The sequence below is a fragment of the Phymastichus coffea genome, unplaced genomic scaffold, assembly GCF_024137745.1.
Source record: "Phymastichus coffea isolate CEN01 unplaced genomic scaffold, Cenicafe_Pcof_1.1 PCOF00031, whole genome shotgun sequence".
NCBI lineage: Eukaryota > Metazoa > Arthropoda > Insecta > Hymenoptera > Eulophidae > Phymastichus > Phymastichus coffea.
This window is the reverse complement of record NW_026706842.1, coordinates 2,834,097-2,852,502: the sequence shown is the minus strand read 5'-3', so window position 1 is coordinate 2,852,502 and position 18,406 is coordinate 2,834,097. Positions and strand designations below refer to the sequence as shown.

The 18,406-nt window shown below is 33.8% G+C and overlaps 1 protein-coding gene across 5 annotated transcripts in view; it reads left to right on the top strand.

Moving 5' to 3' along the window:
* The window catches only part of LOC131663155 (uncharacterized), a 243,505-nt gene that overhangs the window by 146,857 nt on the left and 78,242 nt on the right, over positions 1–18,406 (top strand). The window contains exon 3 of one of the 5 annotated variants that reach the window (XM_058933326.1): positions 2,432–2,530. The exons of 3 other annotated variants lie outside the window; for them this stretch is intronic. The gene's annotated coding sequence lies outside the window, so the exon portion shown is untranslated. Of the gene's footprint in view, positions 1–2,431; positions 2,531–18,406 lie in introns of those variants that run through there. One more of the 5 variants, XM_058933328.1, reaches the window with a different exon arrangement.

The following is an 18,406-nucleotide window of genomic DNA, read 5'->3' as shown; positions in this document are numbered from 1 at the left end:
CTCAGCGATGCGCATCTCATTGTTTTTGTAACGCCCAGCAAGTTCTCTCGAAAGCAACGGTCTTGTATACTTTATCACCGCCTCGCTATTAGGTACTCTGCAATTGGATGCATTTACTTACGCGTCACGTGAAAGCTAAAGGGAACTGTAGCGCAGCTGTAGCAGTGCGTCAAAGGCTGTTTGCTAATCCCACCCCTTTCTTAATTGTTTTATTTCTCAGTTGTCACAACGTGCTACTGTTGTGCTGTTTCAAAGGAACGCGAGTCTTCTTTACAATAATTAACCGGAGTTTTCTAGAAATATTGCGATTGAGACTGACGCTTGAAAAGCGCGCGTTATACAATCGAAATACAAGAAGTTCATACGTTTACAATCTTATTCATATATGAAAATACTCAAATGAGATCCATCTAATGATGACATCAACAATAGAGCTTTCGGTACCCTCGCAGTTTTTCTTAAGGAAATTTAAAACTTGAAAGGCGATGTGGAGAAGTAGGCAACGTAATAAATAAAAAAATAAATAAGAGAGCATAAATGTTGAGATAGAAGGTGAATGTCGCGGCGTAAAATATTCCATCATGTTCGAAGCGCGAGCGCGTCGAGATTCAATATAAGAAAGAGGGGAAGAAAAGCAGCGTGTAGCTGGAGTAAGTGTAACAGTGATATTGCTGATCCGAGAGAGCGAATGCAAGCGGGCTTACGCGAGATGAGAAAGAAGAAGGATGTGGGAAGGAAGAAGAGGCGAGAGTGAGGTGTAAGTCAGACGGTTGCAGCCAAACATGCTGATATAAATCGCATGATCCCCGCGACTTCGAATTCCAATAAGATTCAAGTCCCTGAAGCTTTGCTGCCGCTCATATGGAAAATACATGATCTTGGCCAATCTCGTTTCCGCCGCTCTGAGCTCTCGTAATGCCAAACAGCCGAGTGGAACAAATTTTCGGCTTAACGCCTCGTACAACGCGATATTTTTCGCCATCGCTTCTCGACCCACCAGACTCCCGATAGTTTTCTAACGCGCTAATCGCCGAGTAATTCAGAGTTTTCCAATGGTTTCCTATCTACAGTCTGTTAGCTGCGCAGTCGGCCGCAGCAAATTTACGCCATACGAAAAAAGGGAAGAAAATGATATTCGTTCGTGCGACGCATTCCAATTTGTTCTAATGTTTCTCTTCCCGTACATTGAATATTCAGGGGCTTGCGAATAGAGAGAGAGAGAGAGAGAGAGAGAGAGAAAGAGAGAGAGAGAGAGAGAGAGGGAGAGAGAGAGAGCACGGGATAGAGTGGTACTCACATAGTTTCGCATATGCCTCGCATATTTCGCATTCCGCAACTAAGCAAAAGCTTCAAGGCCATAGCTTTGCGGTCGCGCACTGCTGCATTCGGACTTTTGTCTAAACAACCACTGCCGCGGCTTCCCAGTTTACACTACTGATAACTTTATCTCACTCTGAGCCCGCGCCAACCTGGCCTTCGCAAAGCTCAAACTACTTTTTAATGCTGCATGTCTATTTCGACCTATCTCCTATCACACGCAATCAGACGCTCGTTTTCATTTCCTTTTCTCTTCTTATTCTGTCTCGTGGCTCTGTCGGCGATTGCATCGCCAACGCATCTGCATAAGCACTGCTCTGCTACTTTCACAATATTTCGATGCTAACAATTTTATTCATCACAATTTGTCAATGACTTGTACAAAACTTGAGTATGCACTTTCATCCACTTCGAAAATTTATAGATATTCAACTTTAGTTCAGACTTATGAGTCGAGTATATATTGCAATTTCTGCGAATTTATAAATATTATGTGATATGTCCGTTCAATTCTCATGAAATCCGACGCAATCATCTTTGCCAACGATCGTGAGAATTGCCCTTATCCAGGTCAATGATTTACTAGAATCAATAAAAGGCGGGTATTGAGGAAAATAAGTGAGTGGCTTGTTTCCGCTAGCTAAACAACGAATTAATTTGTAAAAAATGAAGAATTGAAGGAGTTGAATGGAACGATTTGTTCAAAAAAAAAGCATGGTTAATATAGCGTGGTTAATTATTCGAGTCAGTTCAATCTTGTTTTACATTACAAGATTAATAAAACAATTATGTAAAAAAGTTGTCAATATTTTTTGGTCGATATATATTAACATCGACTATCAAGTTTTTATCGTTGCTTGGCAGCGTTAAATGTCTATTTCAAAAATGCTCAAGCTTATCTTCGATAAAATTTACTACTCTGAGTTTTTAATGCTGTAATATCTGTGAAAAAGTCAGTAAACCTTCTTTCGATTTAGATTCAAATTCTAGATGTACCCTCCTGTCGATTAATTATTACACTGTTCCTGGAAATTGAATATTCCTTCAAACCGTGAAATATTTCAGCGTGATGTCAAACAAATACAACATTGAGTGCGAACTTTGCTTTTTGCAGATCACGAGTTCAGGTGGAATTCCACCATATATGGGCTCTAGCGGAAGTGATAGCCGTTATCAAGCGACAACTGACTGCCTGACTGTAGCGGCCTCTGACGTAAGCCAATTTTAAATTCATTGGAATACCGAGACCGTGTGTGTCTACTCTATCGTTCATATGCGCATATCGGAAATGAATAAAAAAAAACCTCTATTGTATTTTTAGTATCTTGTTTTTCTATTGCCTTGCATATTGAATTTTTCTCTGAAGTACATGATTGTATATACATTATAAGCTCTGCTTCCATAAAAATACGAGATATTGTCCTTAGTGTTCGCAGACGCTAATTTCAAGTTGACTAGGTACATGTTTATAAAGATGAAAGCATATTCGATAAACATGAAAGAAGCAATACGAGAGCAAGAGAGTAATTGAAACATGAAAGATCGGGTAACAAGCGCAAAGCGAGTATTACCGTGGATGAGCACTTGATCTTGGGTGAAACCCGTGGCAAATCAGAACTCGTGAAACTTGATGTGGGAAAATCGATTATCACTCGCTTCGACGTCATATATATATATATATATATATATATATATATATATATATATGCTTCCGGTGACGACAGCCACTCGATGCAAGTTCCGCCGCGCCGAATGAGCTGATTGCCAACTTGAATTACCCTTCCTCCTCTTCAGGTTTTGAATTTTTCTCATTTCACACGTGCACATACTATTACGCACGTTACCAGTCAAATTTAGGAAGCTGTCATTTTCAATGACTAATTCCAACTCTGCACATTTTCATTTCAAGCAATTGATTAACAAAACATATTTCAATTTTACAATTATCATCGAGATACTACGTTATTTCGTTCAATATAGCGCCGCACAAAATAAGCTTCGGTAAAATCATATATTGGAAATACAATTTACAACATTATGCATGCCGGTTCGCATAAAATACATCGCATATAAGAATCTCGTGCTATAAAAAGTTCACACATTTGTCGAATTAACACGATTACATTGAGAAATTTGAGAATAGGTTAGATTTTAAATTTATGCACACATTTTGCATTATAGGTGTAATAAAAATGTACACGGCTTCTTGTGCTTTTCACACGTAAGACCAACAATTTCATCGTTATGATGTCTGAGTCTTGATGTGCTATTACTCAACCGAGTCGCTGTCGCAGATAATCCACGCGAAAACGAAGATAAATCGAAGGGCTTACCAGTGTGTTTGTATGCGCCGAATGGGTGGCTAAGCTTTTGTGCTCCCTCTTTTTCAGTGTCATCCGAGTGCATTTCCTGAAGAATACCTGCGAAACCAGTTAGTTTATTACTTATATAGACAATTTTTTAAGTACATTTGTATTTAGCTCACATTGAACACGTTGTCGTGCTTCCTCGTTCATTTCTTTTTTCAAACAAATTACTGAATGGGTGTGCTTAGTTCGTGTATAATTTTTTTTACCGTTTAAGAGTTCAGCTTACTAATTAGGTCAATTCGATATATTTCCGATACAGCTTTTTTTTACTGAAACTGGAAATATTTTTTCGACATCACTGATACTCAGATCGTATGTATTCCTTTTTGTTAGATAGTTATTTTTTATATAAACGGTACTAAATACGGTAAATAAATACTGCTCTACGAAAATGTACTATGACTTACAAAATCCGAAAAAATTACTTTATGTTTACTCACTTAAGCGAACAGTTGTTTTGTGCTTTCAAATACTGTCGCTGAACTGATGCACAGGCATTAATAATTATGTAATTGGATAGTGTTTAGCTGAGATGGTGAATGAAAAATAGTTGATTTATGCATACGTTCGTCACAGCTTGCGTGTGCGTTTGCTGTCTTTCTTTATCTTTCGATTTTCCGCTCCGATACACGTGCCGTTAAACAACCTACATTTTGCAAAGAAAATACAGTCTCGTTTGACGCTACTATAATGAGATTATGTATCTTGGTTAAGACAATATGATTCATAAAAACATATCCGTTTAATTGGAATTTCTGTTGGGTCACAGATTAATAATTGAAAATAATGCACAAGAACCTTTTATATAGAGTAAACTGTAAATTCGACATGTAAATTTTTTTTTTATTTTTACAATTTGAAGCCTTATATAAATAAATATAAACGATGAGCAGACGTTTTACCGCAATTTTCTTGAAAATATTTTTCCAGGAAGAGCTTAAATTAAATGTAAATATTAATAGCCGTCAATCTGATCAAGATATAGATCGTGATCGACCGATTTTATTATATTTATATACTGCGAAAGCATAGAAAGGAGACTTAATTGCTTATTTGTGGATAACTATCTTTGTTATAATATACTGCATAATATACTTAAAAAGTGATCTTCCAAGAAGACCTGAGTGAGATGTAGATGTATCACCATATATTTTAGCAATCAATCTAATCGAGGTATGGCAATCTTAAAAGTCTATTTCAAACTATGGATGTCGCTATGGATGTTGCATTGTCACGCCAACAGAATTTGTAGTTGGAGACTTGTTGCTGCTGACAAGATACTTCTATTATCGATAATCTCCGTTTCTAGCCAAATTTTGGGTTGTTGAATTACTGTGCCTCCAGGTCATAACCCAATAACCCAAAATTCTCTGATTCCTAGGCGAAATATGCTATTGCTGGCAGTATATGACAAAGTTCTACGCAAAAAACGTTCCATCAATAATAAATAAAATAGAAAAATCTATAATATATATTTGATAATGACATCTAGGATGTAAAGCGCCCAGAGGGCATGCCCCCTAACATGTATATATATGTGTGTATAAATAATCAATATGAAATATTCAGTAAGATTTTGAATTATTTGAATATAGAAATGCGAAAGACAAATAATCTAAATTTGATGAATGCAAAGTTATTCCATCATTATTCAAAGAAATATATGGCAACGTAAAAGGTATAGTAGTGTAGGTAACGTAATGTTCTGAAACTCATCTTTGATTGGCAGTACTTATGAAAAATTAAAAAGTTCTTATTTAATTCAGAGTAGATTTGGGATATTTGCAGGTTGAGATTTATTTTATTCCATCTTTTACCGTTCAAATAGTAAAATAAATAATTCGAGCTACAATGTCTATTACGATCTCACATACTCGTGTTAGTTCCGAGATTACGCGATAATATTTTAAATTTAGAATATCACCTCTTTTACACTTTTCTTTTTCGATTGCATCATCGATCCAGTGAAATTCATTAATTTGAATAGAGAATAACATATTTGAAGCAAATATGTTATTCTCTATGTTTTACATTGTTAAAAGTATTAGATTCTCAACCATTTCTTTTCATCTCTGAAAAAAAAATTATTCATTTGGAAAAGAAAAAGCATATGACGTATAAAAGTGTAGATTAAGATATTATGACCTCTTAATTGATGAATTATTGTTTATTCACTGTCGCAACTATTATCAAACATTTTGTCGCAACTATTGTCAAACATTCTCTCTTTTCTAACTCTCGAAAATAAAACTGTAAAGTTAGATATTTGTTGTTTTCTTATCGTTAGTAGTAGCATGATATAAATTTTTAGACTTACTTTGGAAGCTCCCTTGAACTTGCTTAACAGCCTGTCGACGAAAAAAATAAGAAAAAGAAGACGGAACTGTGAGAGATAATCGCCTCGTTGCTTTAAGTCTAGAGCTTAAAGCATCCTCAGGGAAAATGTGGAAATCAGCTTGCACTGAGCGTGTAATACTCCATTTATAGTCTTACAATAGATATTCACTTATTATTTTAATTTGTGTAAAATTTTTTCATGTGATACTTTAAAAATCGTGAATTAAAAAGAAGAGAAAGATCGTGTGTGCGTTCGCGACTACTGTACGAAATTGAATCGTGCGTTTATGTGTCGACAGTCTGGACTTGAATTGAGTATACTAACCACTCCGAATCTGTTTTGGAGATATTTCGCCTAACTGTTCTCTCTTAATTCTCCTCAGGGAGGTGAAGATACACTTGCATGGGCAGCTCAAAAACCCGACGAACATTTTTTAAGTCATGATTACATTACGGGCGCGAATAAAAACTGGAAAACGGGGTCGAGTGTCTCTCACGAGGCTGTACCCCTGACAATATTGAAAAAAATGATATGCTAATTATAAGCAAGGATAATTCTTTTAGTTTAAGACAATGATTAAGGGAGACCGTGGAAATTAATTGATTTTTTGGTTTTTAATTTATTTGAAAATGTTCCGATAAAATTAATTATGCATAAAATTAAAAGTCATTTTATATCTCGTTAAATTATAAAATAAATTTTTAATAATAGACTTTAAGAGCATTCGTAGAGTGGAATACAATTTTTTCCATATCGAAATATCGTTATTTTCACATTTCCATTCCATTTTCAAGAAAACATTGTTATCGATGAATAAGTCCTTGATACGGAAACATGAAATTCTTATAAACTACATTTTGCCATAATTAAATAGATTTATTTAAAGTTCAGATATACTTTGTAGTACATACTTAATTCAGTTCTTGTAGGACAGCAAAAGTACCCTCCGACGACCAACATTTATTTAAAGACTGTATCTTTGATGAAAATCAACTGGAAGAGGGGTGCAACGTCTGAATATATATTTATGTTTTAACTAAGATTGTGAATTTATACAGAATTTAATGATTGATTTGTGTACTTTTTTAAAATATATAATTGTTTAAGCAAAAAGTAGCAAATCGGTGCTAATAAATAGTTCGACTTATTTATCGATTTATTATCGATCAACTGAATAAATAAAAAATAAGTAAAATAATTTGTAGGCAAAAAAAAAGAATAAAACCCACAATCATTCAATAACCTAAATTTAAAATAATATGGTAAAAGAATCTTAGGACATATCAATTTATTTAATATCTATGTTTATCTTCGAATAAATATAATTAACAATAAAGAGAATCATAAATCAATAATTGTTTTATATAAAATACTATAAAGTGATTTCGGTTCATGTGGTGCAGTAATTTCTTGAAACATTTTTCTAAAATTAAATTTATAAATGTAAATATAACGTAAAAAATGTGACAGATAAATAGATGAAGGACGACAGTTACATTGGTTGTTGAAAGTGAACATTTTGAAATTTAGCTTATAAAAAGCACTGCGCCGGATTAATCAAAACTGATTTTTAGTATTGTTGTCAACAAAATACATCTGTTGATATGGGCATATCGTACATGTAGTTTTGAATCGTAGACAAATATGTTAAAAAATAAAGAAAATGAAATTGTCAGGCACAGCTGACGGTTCGATTTATTTAGAAAACGAACTTAGTGCGCTTTCTAATTACCTATAGCTTAACACCTAAATATTTGATACCTTGTTATATTCGAGATTATAACTAAATCTATGAATTTAAACTTAATTAGATTTTTATATGCAATTAATATCTAATATTGGATATCAAGCATGTCACAGCATAAAATTATTATACATACGTAGTGTGTTTTAGAATTTTTGCTTACGAATACTATTGATTTAATTCAATAAAAAGAAATTGAATATCAGAAAAAATTGATTCCGTAGTTAAATGTATCAATATTTTAACATAAAAAGTATAAGTTTAAGGACAGAGAAGGTATAATGAACCATCCAAGAACAGCAAGCTCTATCTCAGCTTCGACACATAAAAATTAAAATTTGGACAACGGATTTTTGATCCGTCATGGAATAGGCAATTTTTACATAAATATTAAGAGCTACTTCTTAATGATTTAAAAATCTACTAGAAAATAGATATATCGCATGTAATCAATTTCAGTTTGTACGTTTTTCGGGTGCGTCAAAAAAATTACCGACGGCCTCTAACTTGAAAGTTATTCAATCAAAAGGTGCAGCAAACAGCCCGTCATGTCTTTTGATCCATTTTATTCAACTTGCCCGTATAATGCCTTTGTAAAGTGAGCTAAATGCATTATTTTAATATTATTTAGATTTATTAATAAAAATATAATCTTTTATAATAGAAAGAAAAAAAAGGAAACAAATTACTACAAGCGTTACATGTTACATGAATAGTCGAAAGTAATGCTTGATGTTTTTTACTGTTTCTTAGTTAGCTAAACACAAAGTAAAATAATAAAACCTAAGATACATTATAGAATATGTATTAAAATATTGGTTTTCATTCTGTAGAATAATTAAGTAGAAATCTGCTGAGAAAAGAAATCTCGCTTATGGAATAAAAGTTCACTGTTTGCTTTTCAAATTTTCATACGACTTTTAGTCCCTCATAAATTCACATTGGTACTTATAAAGGCTGAATACCTACTTCCTATTCATGCCGCGAGGCTTTAATTGAGTTTATGATTTTACCCTGGAAATTTTTATTGCTTCAACTACGTTCTTTCTTCGTGACAATTGTTATAATGGTACACTTTTTCATAATTCAATCAGTATGACTATATTCCTTATGCAAGTCTTGTCTTTTACAAGTTTAATATTAGCAATATCCAACAATTGTCATCGTAGTACTGATACTTTAAATTAGATAAGTTTATAATTTTAAACGTAAGATCCAAAAGTGAAGCACATTAGTTTAGCCAATAATTTACAATAATTTGACTTCCACACAGATAGTGAAAAAATAATACATAGTGATCGTGTGGAGTGTGTGTAATATCTAAAAATTCTTTTTCTCAAACTGAACAAAACGCTAGATGTGGTAGAATACCATAGTTAAAAACCCGAATATTATTATGTGAACAATTTCAATCAAAAACTAGAAAGATGTAACAAGTCTGATAGTTCAACATGGGAAAATTACAATAGTAAGCGTAAGAATATAGAATGAACAGATGCATCAGGATTATCCATTGAAGGTATTATTGCGTCGCGTGAATAAGTCAGTATATATAGAAACTTTAAGTAAGTAATATAAGTATGATAAAGTATAACTTTCATAGAAATTAATCTCTCGTATAGTTCATGTAATTTGCTACCAAACCTATTGAGTTATAACATCGTATTTCTGCACTTTTTGCCAACTATACTCTGAGAAAGGGTTATTAGGTTAATAACAATTGTGACAAGCTGTTCACTTCTAATAAAAAAACACAAATATTCGATTAGCAGATACACAAACAAACAAAATTATAATAAATCAACTAACAATTAAAACAATTAGCAATGTAGAATATAGTTGCAAACTCGATCAAGTGTAATGTAAGTGACTGATAGCTGTGAAATAATCGACTTTCGTGCTCGCGTTTACTGAAATTTTCTCTTGTATATCAGCTATGCGTGGTATTCGCGTTATGAAATTTCCCCCGCCGTGTCGCGTAACTTGCATACGTGTGTATACAGGCCAAACACACTGGTAAATACGGGCATGCTCAACTTAGATATTTGTGATACAGAGGAAGTACAAAAGTGTATTTATGAAGCATATTTTCTGTATTTGTAATGATTTTTTTTACTCATGGTTTTCATAGCTAATAATTCTCTTCTTGCATAAAATAAAGGAACGATAAACATTAATTCAGCGCAAAGTCACTACTATCGCTGATTTTCCACGTAACATTGTTTTGCATTATCTCGATTGCATACTTAACGTATTTTTAACCACTACCTTTCTATTCCTTGTTAAAAACTTAACGAGTCAGTTTCAGACTGCGCCATAACGACATGTACAAACAAAAGCTCTAAGCTTAAGTGGCTCTGGTAGAGGACGACGAGACATGTAGCTTATTGTTTTCAAGATCTAATTACTTCTATTGGAAATAGATTTGAAAAATGACGAGAAAGATAAATATTTGTAATCAAGACCAAATAGATAATAAACAGTAAATTGGAGAACAAATTTTTAAACTTAAAACTGATAATACTTTATTTCTGACATTAACTGAACCTTATCAAATTTAAAAATAATTGCAATGTTATTGTTTGATCCTCTAGAGCACAATTTGAATAAGAAAGTTATTAAACCTTCAACAATTATTCAATTATGTGAATTTCTCAAAGATCTTAAATCGAAACTTAGTTTTTTAAAGTGTCAGAAGTCAAACCTGTAAAAGCTTTCAAACGCTTTTCACTTAATTGGAATGCTCCAGTTTCATTACGCAAAGATCACTTGTTCTATATTGATAATCTTTGAATCAGCTTTATCATCTCATCAACAGATACTTTTAGTTTTTCTGATTCGTTGTCAAGATTACCATAAACAATACAATATTTGTTTGCTAAGAACATCTAGGTATTGGCAATGAAACATAATTAATCTTTTAATTTTCGACATTTGGTAGTTGAAAACTAAGGGTTAGAAACAAAAGATTTACCGGTCCGGAGCCGTTTCAAAAAATGGCTCTGAATCTAGATCTACGTACGTAATTGGCAATGGTTTTTCTCAAAATGTTCAACAATTTTGACTATTGTATGCTCGAGACAGCGTGAAAATTGTTCAGACATTTGTCAGCTAGCGAAACTTAGTAAGTGAATCTTGTGATTGACTAGTGTACAATAAAGTGGTGTAGCGGACAGCTTTATTGATCCTGCAGAGGGTCGTTGTAATTTCACTATCGAAAATCAATGTCAAATTAAAGTAAAACCTATGAACTAGAATAGCTGGGTTAATGAAATGAAAAAAGTTTATGGTTAAAGTCCTAAGATATCAAAAAGAATGTAAAATAAAGGCTTTTTCAAACAATCATGGAAGTGACGTATGATGTTTCAACTTGCAAATTTCCAGTTGAAAGATCACATTTTTCACGGACGATCGAATACCGTTAAAGTTTAACTTTATTTATAATATCGAAATTTCGGTATAATCTGTAATCCGTTAGTGATAAAAGAGTATTATCGAACGTCACCGAAAAATCTATGAACTCTGTAGCTTTTCCTTTTACACTTAAACTATAGTTAACGAGTCAGATATGTACACTGAAATAAGGAAAACGGTACACTGGAAGAAGTTAAGATAAATGCACCGTTCAAGGTAATCCAATTATATTAACAATATTTTTCAAACTTTACTTAAAAGTTATTATACTTGCCCTCATTTTTATGTTAATATGTCATAAGATTTACTTTTTAAAAGTCTACGTTGTTTGTATTTGTGTTTAGTATATTACTCAAAAAGCTTGAAAATAATTCGAATCTAACTATTTATATAGTCGCAATATTTTGGTTACTAAATCGTCGCGATAGCTCAGCCGCTAGCATACTAGACTACAACTTCGAATTCAATTTTGAAACCATTGTAAACGTTAAAGAAAAATTCTGATAAAAATATCCCGATCACGTATCTTTGCCTAAAAATACGAAAAAAGTAAATAAATTACAAAACAAATAATTGAGATTTTCACAATAAGAGTTTCATTAGCTAGGCGTTAGCTGGCTTCACCTTGAAATCTATTTTATAAAGTCACGTTCGTAGAAAAGTATTTCGATTAGTGTAAAAGAGGATTTCCAGACTCTATTACAAACACAGCAGCGAAAGCAAACAACAAACACTAATGTGTGATGACGAGTGTGTATGTGTGCGATACGATTGCTCGGAAGTTAGCGAGTTAGGGAGACCATAAATATCAGAGTGCAATTTCGTACTAGTTCTTGATATGAGCGTGTGGCGAGATGCTAGCAACTTGCTGCAGACGGCAAATAACAAATGAAAGTGGGAAAAAAATATTTATTAGAATTTTCCAGCTATAAGGTTGTATTGATACAAATGGGAAGTTTATTTAACGATGACTTGATCGACGCAGTAGAAGAGGCTCTGTAGATTTGGTGTATCGAGTTTTGTCTGAACGATTGAGCGTCGGTTTTATGTCTAGTTCAAACATGCATTTGTCGTTGACTCAACCATAATTGCTGTTCAGTGTAAGAGCATTGAATCGCGCTACAATTCAAATAGCTACGACGAGCTCTCATTCATGAAGTAATGCATTTAACTGACTTACTAGTAAAATGTCATAACTCTGAGACATTGACTAAGATAAAATGTAATCAATAGGTTAAGTGCATTAGAATGGATTTTTATTTTGTAGCATCGAAATAAGCGTGTAAAGGAGACGTGACAATAGCAGCCGGTAGCGTAGATTAAAAAGAAAAGTGAATAGGCCGGTTCTGAATAAAGCCGGCTATGATAGCAGTATTTATAGGCAGATATTCTTATTAATCGCATCATTATGAGAAAGTTAACGATCTTGGCCGACGGCGTGATGGCGCGGGGTGCGGGGCGCGGAAGGCGGGTAGGTATAAGTGTTGGTGTATTGAAAGCTTTGGTATAATCTCGAAGCGCGTTCCATTTAGTTGGGAGGCTAAGTGCCGTGAGCCAGCAGCAGAGCGGGCACAATGCCACCGAGAGATAGGCAGCACTGAGTTTCAAAGCAGCAGCAATAATGAAAGCCGCTCTTGCTCTCTCGCTATGTCTCGTTTATTCCTTCACCGAGAAACTTTATCGGTTTCCAGCTGTTCATTAATCCAATCTTCCGGCCGGCCCGCGGCACTCATATTTGATGACAAAACATTTTGCATTCTTCGCAGCGCTCGGCTGCTCAATGATCGCCAATCATATTATCGTACGCAATGCTTCACTGCTCGACTACTAATGCCCAATGGGATTCGAATTCGCAATCGTTCGGCCGATTGTCGCGACGAGTCTCTAATGCAATTATATAGCGCGCACGTCAAAGAAGTGAAATCGATTCGACAGCTGATCATTATACCAGAATTAGACGAATAGCCGAGCGAATAGGTACGGCTGCTGTCAGCTTATGCCTGTGGAATGAAACTTGGTCCTCTCTATGCGTTAATCAGCAGCGGCGAATCAGATCGTTAATCCAAAAATTCAGCGTTTTGTAATTGATTATAGAGGCTTCCTTGATTATAATGGCGCGCGTCACGCTCGAGTTGGTATTGTCCCGTACTCGCTGCACAGTCTAATCTCTCCCAAAAGTTGATCGATCTGATACGAGCTTGTAGAGTCAAGCCCTCGTCACGCGACCAATCAGCTATAATAATTATTGTCGTCTCGAAGCTGATCGTTCTTGGGAACTCGCCAAAACAATTACACGAAAAATTATTTCCGTCTATTTCTTAGATTATATCAGTGCTGCTAGAAATTGGTTGGAATGTTTCGGTCAGGCGAGCATACAATGCGTCCGTGGTTATACCCGTTCACACGCTCCATTATTACACTGAAAAACAATCAACGACTAATTTCATTTATTTTTACAATATACAAATAGTTAACTCGTATAAACCCATTAACCACCGACCTTCAAAAGAACAATTTTCTTTTGTTTGTAGAATTGTGTACTAATATTTACATAAAAAGTTAAATATTATTAACTTAATCTGAAAAACCTAACAACTTGTAACGTAAATACAGTCATATTATAAAATTGATATTCCATCATAAAAGCTGTTATATATTCTTTACTAGTTTTACTTTGTTATTTTTTGTTTGCCAATTTTTTTATCATTGTATAAAACTTTCACTTCTTTGGGTAATCTGTTGAATATTTTAATAGCAGTAACGCAACTAGTGTTTTTATATATCGTTTTGTTAATTTTAGGAATTTGAACAGTTTTAACTCTTGTTTTACTATTTCAGTTATTATATTTTGTATACTTTGTTCATCTTATGATGACATAAGAATTCCAGTGTATAATTTTAATTCATACTTATCGATTCTCTGTTATAAATTTCAGCACCTCCCTATACCTGTGTTACCAAATTCATAATTCTACCAAAAAATGCATGACGTATTTGTAATAGAATGCGTGTACTTATGATTTTTACTAATTTATCAGAAATAAATACTAAATATGTAGTTTTGTTAACAATGTAGTTAATATGACTAAACCATTTAAGATTATAGTAAAGAATTCGTCACAATACATATCAGTCACAACATTTTTGTTTATCATATTATGCAATATTATTTTCAATCCATCATTAGTTTTAATAGTCTTTACAATGCCGTATCTGGTATTGAGTAATATCTTATTGTTATTAATAAACTTATATATTCTATTATATATGAGTCTTTTAAATAATTTTTCTATGTTAGAAATAACTTAAATAGGTATATAATTTTCTGCTTTATTATTTTGTTTACTATTAGGGATTGGAACCATTACAACTTTATTCAAAGCATCTGGCCAAACAGACAAAATGATGCATTAACTAAAAAGATACGTTAATGGTATAGTAATATGATCAATTATGGTTTTCAAAACTTATTATAAACTACTTTTGTAATTTCTTGTGGCGTGGTAAAATAATCTTATCAATAGATTGTAGTAATTTCATTTTAATCATTATTTAAAATTTTGTTTTTATTACTTATCAAACGTCCAGCATTACAAAAGTAATTATTTATATATTCTAATATATCGTTGTTATAAATTCTTGTATTTCTTTTCATGTAATGATCGGGCTCCATTACATTTATTTGCAACATAAAATACTACTTTTAGCATATATTATAGGGGCTTGTAATGGCTTGGTTGGTAAGCCGACGGAGTCGCACCGGTAGGCCCGGGTTCGATTCTCAGTCCCTGCTGAGAGATTGATACAAGCACCACTGAAAAAAGTTTCATGTGCTTTGTTCTTAAACACATTGCAAGCCTCCGCCGCTGATTAGTACTGACGGAGAATAAATAGAGCGACGTTAAACAAAATAACAAAAAAAAAGCATATATTGTATGTAAGTGTAAGTTACAGTAAAAATAAGCAGTCATAAATAAAGTATAGACGGTAGAATCATAAAATTATATTTGAAAACGCGTTCCCTCCATTTCAAATATCGCGGTTGGAACAGAAAATTATAAAATAATTGGAGCGTGTCAAACCGATTACATAACAACCAACGTATGCAATGTAGAGCGTTGGAATGATAAAATATCCACAGTTAACCTATACGAAAGGGGACAAATATATTTTTGACGCGAACGTAATAAGAATATTGAATCAACTCGACGTTTAAAATATATTCAAGCTCTACTGTTCCTCTTATAAGGCAGAGACTCGAAAATGACTTTAATGGAGTTTGACGGGAGTTTGCTTGAAAAGGGGTGAGAAGCGCTACTCCTCTCGCAGACGCTAGTTCTGATTTCCATCGCGCTGAATGCTACTGCACTCTCTCTCTCTCTCTCTCTTCGTTTTCTTCTCTGCTTGCGTAGTTACTGCGCTGCACCTATAAATTTCACTTGATAGAGCCGCACTTTAAAATAGACCTACGAATATTAGCCGTAATGATTCCTAATTCGACTGAGAGAGAGAGAGAGAGAGAGAGAGAGAGAGAGAGAGAGAGAGAGAGAGAGAGAGAGAGAGAGAGGAAGAGGAAGCAGGCATACTAAGATCCGTCGACTCGTTAAACTTCGATAAAGTTCGCCTTTAACCTTAGCTATATACTGACTAGCTTAAGTTTCTCACGGTAATGAACGGTTCATGGTAACGGCTGTTCGCTTCGATAATAACATAGACGATTTAGGCTATCGTCGCTACTCTTACCCATTGTCACTACGTCTTACTTAAAACAAGTTCTCACTTTCCATATTTTCACTCACAACCCTCTATCAAACGCTACAAGTTTATATTCTTAGCCTTAGTTAGCCAACGTTTCTTCTAAGTTACTTGCGATCATGCAACAAACCCACCGTGCAGAATATCAAATTTTCATGATGACGACTACTATCGGAAATTTTAAAATGATCCATACTTCCGCTGACATCTGATGCACTTTCATCCATTTTTGACGGGTACCAAAGGAATACAACGTTTGGCTCTTAAGCTGCGAGGTTAACATGGAAAGTGTGTCAGGAAGTCGATAAACGGGATGGATTCAATTTGGTGGAAAGATCTACGGTGATATTGAGTGAGCCCAATGCATCAAATGAAATATTTGCCTCAAGTTTTTGCCAACGGTTAAAACACTGGCAGGTAGCCAGAATATTGTCTTTTTAATTTGGTACAATCCACTTTTCATGGAAAGAAATGCGCGCGGTTGGCTGTTCCAAATATCTTGTTAGGTTCTTCGTTCTCGAATTATATCTGATCGAATTTAGTAATCTGGTTAAATCGAAGAAAAGTCATTGAGCTGAGTATAAAATCCAAGCTTTAGCTTGGATAGTCGGCTGACGCTGAAACAAACAGAATGGAACGCGCCTCGAGCGACGGAATAAAAACAAAAACAAAAAAAAAATAAAAAGAGAAAAAAGGAAAAAGAAAGAGAGCAAAAAAAAATCGGGTGCTAAAAAGTAAGGGAGCCGGGGGGCGCGAGTCCAAGCGGAAATGGGCCAAGCATGGCTGGACGCACAACGCAGCAATGAGTTCCGACTGCTATAGTTACATAACTGAAAATCGAGAATGGGTCTTCGACAGTCGTATCCTCAATTGTACGTTCACTAGCTGGATTTTTCAAAGTTTCCGATGGTTAATTAAATTCCAAACGTACGATTCAACGTCATCTCCTCGACGGCTCAAGTACACTAGCGTTACTGTTTGTATTCTTCAAAGAAAAAACTTTGTATTAGTGACAATTTATATTTTTTCTTTATTTTAAAATTTACTAATTACGAAAATAGCGCCCAACCTCTTATTATTTATAATAAATTAATTTATAAGTTGCTCTCAGACAATTAATGAAGCAGATAGTGCCATTTATTTTTGTTTCTTTTGAACTTCTTAATTGTTATAAAAATAAAATGTGTTTTTAATTAATAAAGATGATGTGCTGTTGGAATAAAATGTTTTTTTATTGGCACTGATATGTAGGCTTCATTTTTCGCTCTTTTCTTTAACTAACGTTATTAGCGCGCTTCTTGCGCTCTTTTTTTATTTTTCTATTATTTATTATATTGTTTAAATCATGCAGTAATAGATTTACTCAATAGCGGTGGTTTTCTCCGGTCCCGGTTTTATATTAGTATTAGTACAACATTTTAACATCTTGTTTCATTTTGCCAATTGAAAACATCTCTGAACATTCTTCAAATTTAATATTCTGATAATAGTTTTCGTTTCCCGCATATATCTCACATTACAATGTAAAAAAATTAAAATTTCATTTCCTTCATTTTATTTTATTCATTTTGTTCTCTCATCCAATTATATTTGAAAATGACACTTTTCATTTCGCACACGGTAATCAAATTATCGATTCGTACTAATTATTTCAACCTAATTTGAAAAGATATACCTCTTATTTTCTTAAAATGTTTTTAATGACATATTTTCATTTTTGCAGATTATTATCTATATGACTAATAAGCAAATATGCAAATTGAATTCACTGCTAAAATATAAATCTCACAATGCTAGATATATAACAAAAATATCACAAAATATACATCAATTCAAAATTTCGCGCCCTTTTTAGTATGAACCAATCACAACGCTGGATATCGGCGACTCGTCACTTTTTTAAGATAGGAGAAAAACTTTGACAATTGTCACGCGCGCTCTGGTTTTGGAGTCTTCAAATTATAGCTTCAATATTATACAGCGATAGAAAGAAAAAGATTATTATGTACTAAGGTGGTTTGAAGCTGCACCACAATTATAGCAGCTGCTTTGAGCTGTTGACCTGGACGAAAATTAGTTTTTGCGGAGTCTCTCGTCAGCAGCGTACTGATGATTCCGCGATCTTGCAAAATTAATTTCACACCACCGCCGCAAGTTCGCTGGTACACTTGCGGTTTTCTTGTTGGCACCCTTACTCGCGTGAACGCGCTTCTTGACTTTTCACTTTCCAAAGTAATTAAGCTTGAGACCATCGTTAATCTCGTAATTTCGAGCCTTATCCTCTGATTTTCTCCCTTCTTGAAGCTGTGCATAATCTTAATTTGGAACTGTAAATGACACTCGTATATATTTGTATGTAGTGATGAGACTATAATTTTTCTAACAATATCATCATATAGAAAGAGATTTTTATTAAATGTTAATCATTTTTAATATTTTTAACCTTAAAAAAATTTAGCTATAATATAT